Raw genomic sequence first — 6,000 nt, 5'->3', positions numbered from 1 at the left:
AGCCATGATCAAACCTCAGAAAAGTTCCCTTGGTTCCTTTCTTCTGGGAGGGTGAGCTCCTCGGTGCACCTCATTCCGTTACTAAGGGGACTTCTTTCAGAGATTCTTCCCAGGAAAGAAAGAAAACAACCTGCTTCAAGATGACTTAATGTCCCTACACAGGCAGAGAAGACACTGACAAATTCCAACAGAAGTGTCTCTGGCTTAAAAAATTTTTAAGTTATGCCTAACAAGGCACAAACCTTAGGCAGAGAAGAGCAGCAGATAAGGCTTGAATGCAAACTGCGGCCGTGGCATGGAGCAGATGCGTGTGCTGGATATGCATGAGTGACAGTGGAATAAATAAAGCATCATGAGGTTTAGAATATTCTTCCCCTTTTAGAAATGAGGAAAGTCAAGCTCAGACAGACTAAATGACTTCTCCAAAGTAACATGGGAAGTATATGGCAGAATCAAGATTTGAACCCCATCTCTATTAAAAATACAAAATTAGCCGGGGGTGGTGGTGCATGCCTGTAATCCAAGCTACTCAGGAGGCTGAGAGAGAATTGCTTGAACCTGGGAGCAGAGGTGGCAGTGAGCTGAGATCACACCATTGCACTCCAGCCTGGGCAATAGAGCGAGATTCTCTCTCAAAAAAAAAAAAAGAAAAAAAATTGAGCCCAAGTTGGTCAGGTTCCAAACCCCACACTCTTTTTTTTTTTTTTTCTTTTGAGACAGAGTCTCACTCTGTCACCCAGACTAGAGTGCAGTGGTGCAATCTTGGCTCACTGCAACCTTTGTCTCATGGGTTCAAGCGATTCACCTGCCTCAGCCTCTTGAGTAGCTGGGATTACAGGCGTGTGCCACTGTGCCCAGCTAATTTTTTATTTTTAGTAGAGATGGGGTTTTACCATGTTGGCTGGGCTGGTCTTGAACTCCTGACCTCAAGTGATCCGTCCTCCTCAGCCTCCCAAAGTGCTGGGATTTCAGGTGTGAGCCACTGCGCCTAGCCCACACTCCTAACCACTGAGGTACCTGTGGGAAGGTGTCTGCAAATTGGAAAGGCAAGGCTGGCTAAGAAATCTCCTGAAGTCACTTGCCCAAGGAAGGATCCCAGATTTTCTGGAGGCCTAGACACTCTACAATGCGGGCCTACTGCATCCTCCAAACATCCGTAGAAGAGATGAGACAGAGATGCTCTCCTGTTCTGCTTGGGAAGGCAGCCATGGCTCTAATTGGCTTCAGGGATAAAGATGTGGTGGGGGATGGCTATTTACTTCACAGTGGGAAATATACATTTCAATTTGCTTGATCAAAACCCAGTCTACTGCTCTGAGGAGACTGTGGGTTGGGGCGACTGGGGAGCTGGCAGGGACAGGCACTAGGGTGGGATGGCCAGGAAATGGCTCAGCTTTGAAGTGTTTACAGAGTTCCTAATTAAAGAACAAGCCCACAAAGAAGGGAGTTGAGTAGTGTTTAGGAATTGGAATCTGGACTGCTGCAAATCTCCATGTTGAAAATTAATCCCTTTTCTGGCTCTAAGACAATGTACTTGGTATTTTCTTAGATGAATGTGGCTTTACCACTATTATCCAATGGGGCTCTCCAGAGTTAAAATGCATGTCCTGGAGCAAGGATGGCAAACACAGAGCAAATGTCTGCTAGCTACTACCCTGCACCCGTGACAGACATCACTAATCAATCAAAGCACACTTTCCCATGAAGCCTAAACAGAGCTTCAGAATTATTTTTAAGACAGCACTTCAGACAGCCACTAACAATTGAATCAAATTGAAACATAAAATCTATTTGCAATTCTTGCATTTGAAGTCAGGTATGGTCTCAGAGGACAGATAGATCTTGTTTAAAGTAAGGTCACTAGACCAACGTTTCAAAAGCCATTTTGATGCTGAGGTGGACCCAATAAAAGAGTGGGTGAACCCATAGTCAGGGAACTAGCGAGACTCTAGTTCAGTCTGTCCTTTCAGTTACACCTGGTGTTTTCTCTCAGCTAAGTGATCAACCAAGCCTCTACTTGGCCAGCTCAGTGATGGAGAACTCAAGATCTTACAAGGAAGCCTATGCCTTTTTTGGTCAGCTCTACACTATAGGCCATGAAGTCAGCTGGCCCTGGATTTGTGTCCCGGCTTGTCCTGTTTTATCTGTGACTTTGAGCAAGCCACATCATCTTCCACCTATACAGTGTGGGGAAATCATGCCTGGTTCAGGGAGGTGTGAATGTATGTTAAACAACTTGCAAAATACTTCACATGTGGTTGGTGCATAAAGTGTGCAGATCTTCGTTTCTACATTGTGCCTAGATCTGCCTTACTGAAGCTTCCTCCGCTGGTTCCTTGGGGACCCCAGAATACGTCTGCCTCCTCCTCCCTGTGACAGCCTGGCAGATGTTTAAAGACACATTTGAAGACAGAGTGTCACACCTTTTCCAGTTCCTTCAACATTTGCAGAAATCTTCTGTCTAATGCTCATTTTCTCTGTACTTCCTCTTAGCCTGTGACCAAACTCTCAGGTTATCTCTGACCATACCTGGGCAGCAGGACTGTCACCTCCCTCTTTCTGTACCCTGGGCACCAATTCATTCATTCACTAATTCATTCATGTGTTCATTCTCTTAAATATATCACCAAGTGCCTGCTAGGTCTCAGGCACTTTGCTAGGAACAAAGAATACGCGATGGACTCAGTAACTGACACGACTCCCCTGCCCTTTGTTGATGAATTCAGGCATTGTTCTGCCAAATCATTGATTTCAGAAATAGTTAATTGTGTATGTTACCCTGCAAGAAGTTGTAGATGTAGCAGAAAATAAGGCTAATGTGGTTCCTGCTTTTTGTTCATTCAGCTACTTAACGATTATTTATTAATTTGTTGAGCAGACTTGAAGTTGGACAAACAAATAAAGAATCACTGGCATAAATATTATGAAGACATGTAGGTGCTGTGGAAGATAAGGAAAGGGATTTGGCTTGGTCTTTTTATTTTATTAGTGTGGTAAATATATATATATACACACACACACACACACATATATACACACACATATATATAGCATATATATTTGTATATAGTATATGTATATGCATATAGTATATATATACATACATGCTAGCATATATATATAGTATATATAGTATATTTTTATATGGTATATATAGAAGATATATACCATATAAAAATATATTTATAATTTATATATATACCATATACATATATATGAAATATATATTTATGAGTATATTTATATAAATATATATTTCATGTATATTTATGAGTATATTTATATCTGTTTGCCATTTTAATCATCCTTAAGTACATATTGGTTACATGTAATCAGTGGCATTAATTACATTCACATTATGTAACCACCACCGCTATCTTTTTCCAAAATTTTTTCATCCCCCTAAACAAACTGGCCATTAAGCAATAACGCCTCATTCCCTCCTCTCCCAACCCCCTGTAGCCTCTAATCTACTTTCTGTTTCTATAAATTTGCCTAATATGAAATTTATCCTTTGTGTCTGCATCTTTCACCTAGCATAATATTTTCAAGGTTCATCCATGTCGTAACAAGTGTCAGAGCTGATTCATATGTTTTATGGCTGAATAAAATTTCATTGTATGGATACACCACGTTTTGTTTATCTGTTCATCTGTTGATAGATGCTTGGGTTGTTTCCACCTTTGGCTATTGTGAATGTTACTATGAATGTGTACATGTGAGTGTCTGCTTAATCCCTATTTTCAAATATTTTCAGTATGTATGGTCTTATTAATACTTAAGTTTTAGGTGCACAGAATTGGATGAAGCACCATCCTTAGTTCATGTTGTGGACTAAATTGTGTTTCCCTCCTGTTCATAGGTTGAACCTCTAACCACCAATTTGACTGTAATTGGAGACAGGACCTTCAAGGATGTAGTTAAGATTAATTGAAGTCATAAGGATGAAGCCCTAAATCAAGAGGACTGGTGTCTTCATAAGAAGATGAAGAGATACTAGGAGTTCAAGGGCACAGAGGAAAGACCACATGAAAACACAGCAAGAAGAAAGCCATCTATCTGTGAGCAAGGAAAAGTGCCCTCACCAGAAACCAACCCTCCTGACACCTTGATCTCGGACTTTCAGCCTCCAGAACTGTGAGAAAACCAATTATTGTTGTTTAAGCCACCTGGTTTTTGGCATTCTGTTATGGCAGCCTGTAAGCAGACTAATACATTTTTATAGTACACTTTCATTTTTGGTACATGTGTGATCCAATTTTATTATTAATTAATTAGCAATCATTTGGTTACCTTGAATTATGGTTGTAGTTCCTTTTTTTATTATTATTTTAATTTTAGAGATGGGGTTTTGCCATGTTGTCTAGGCTAGTCTCAAACTCTTGAACTCATGTGATCCACCTGCCTCAGCCTCCCAAACTGCTGGGATTACAGGTATGGGCCACTGCCCCCAGCCCAGTTGTAGCTCTTTACATGTTATTGATACTAATCCTTAAATATATTATATCTTCTTCTAGCTGTAGCTTGCCTCATTGAGTATGGTATGAGGTGTAGGCATCAAGCTGTACTTCTTCCTATATGAATATCTAATTGAAATAGCACTATTTATTTAAAAACAAAATAACAAAATAGAAAACTAAACAAAACAAAACAAAAACCCTTCCCTTTTCCATTGTCTTGATATGTAAGTCTATTGTCTATCTGTGTATGAATCTTTTCTCTGGACTCTATTAGTCTATTTTTCCACAACTGACTGAATTATTCTGGCATCAAAATAAGTGCTGGTATTTGTTAGCATAAGTCACTTTTCCTGGATCTTTTTTATCAGAAATGTTCTGGCTATTCTACAGGTTTTAGTCCTACATACATATTTAGAATCATTTTAGAAGATACCATTAAAAATTTAGCACTTTGGAATTTTGATTTGGATTTTATTGGATCTGGACATCTTCATGATATTAAGACTGCCTATCCATGAATGTTGTATATCTATAATCCCAACTTGTGACTTAAAAAATTATTAAAATTTATCCAGGTAAAAAAGTAAAGAAGGAGCAGGAGAACAAACCAGCAAACTGCATGTATAAAGGCCCTGGGGCATGAATGGGCAGAATTCATTGGAGGCACGGGGAGATGGTCAATATAGCTGAAGCGCAGAATGAGGAGGAATGAGGGAGACATGAGTTTGAAGATTGAAGGCAGCACTGTTAGGAGCTGAAGAGTTCTAAGAAGATCAGTGATATGACCAGAATTTCATTCTAGAATGACTACTCTGAGAAGGGAAGAATGGACTGGGGGAGGGAGAAGAACAGAAACAAGGAGACAAGTGAGGAAGTTACTGCTGTTGCCTAGGAGAGAGACAGCTTGGACCAGGGTACTGTCACTGGTGTTGGAGAGAAGTGGACAGATTTGAAGTTTATTTAGGAAGTAAATTTGGTATCAACAGGATATAGTGACTAAAGAGTCATGTGTGAGGTGGACAGGCAGGAGGAGATAATGATGCCCTAGTTTCTGGCATGGGTGACTGAACAAACAGAGTTACCAATTGTTAGAAGGGAACTCATTTTTCTCCACTCCTGGGTCTCAGGAGAAGGGATTTTCCCCTAAGCACACATGACCTTTCTCCAGCTTTTCACATGCTGACTCTTCTGATAGGTAAACTTAGGAAGAATAATTGCATTGGGCTTTGTTCTTCTTCTTCTTGGGGTCAAGTCTGACTTCAGAGGGCAAAAGTTCTGTGCTCTTCTAAGACATAAGTCTCACTTGGGCAGGACCCTTCATGCTGCCTGGGACTGGGTGGATACACCTGCCAGGTTTGGGGGTTTAGTACTAGGAAGCCACTAGACCCAAGGCCACATTTTCCACCTGGCTTTTAGAAGTAACAAACTTGATATTTTGGCCTTTATCTTTACTTTTTATTTTATTTCACAACCTGTTCAAAACCTAGGAGAAGTAGCAGGGTGCCACTTGCTAGGGATTTCTTCACAAAGCCTTAATATT

This window comes from Aotus nancymaae, unplaced genomic scaffold, assembly GCF_030222135.1.
Source record: "Aotus nancymaae isolate 86718 unplaced genomic scaffold, 86718_ANA_hifiasm-v0.15.2.pri h1tg000072l, whole genome shotgun sequence".
Taxonomy (NCBI): Eukaryota; Metazoa; Chordata; class Mammalia; order Primates; family Aotidae; genus Aotus; species Aotus nancymaae.
Note: the sequence above shows the minus strand (reverse complement) of the source record.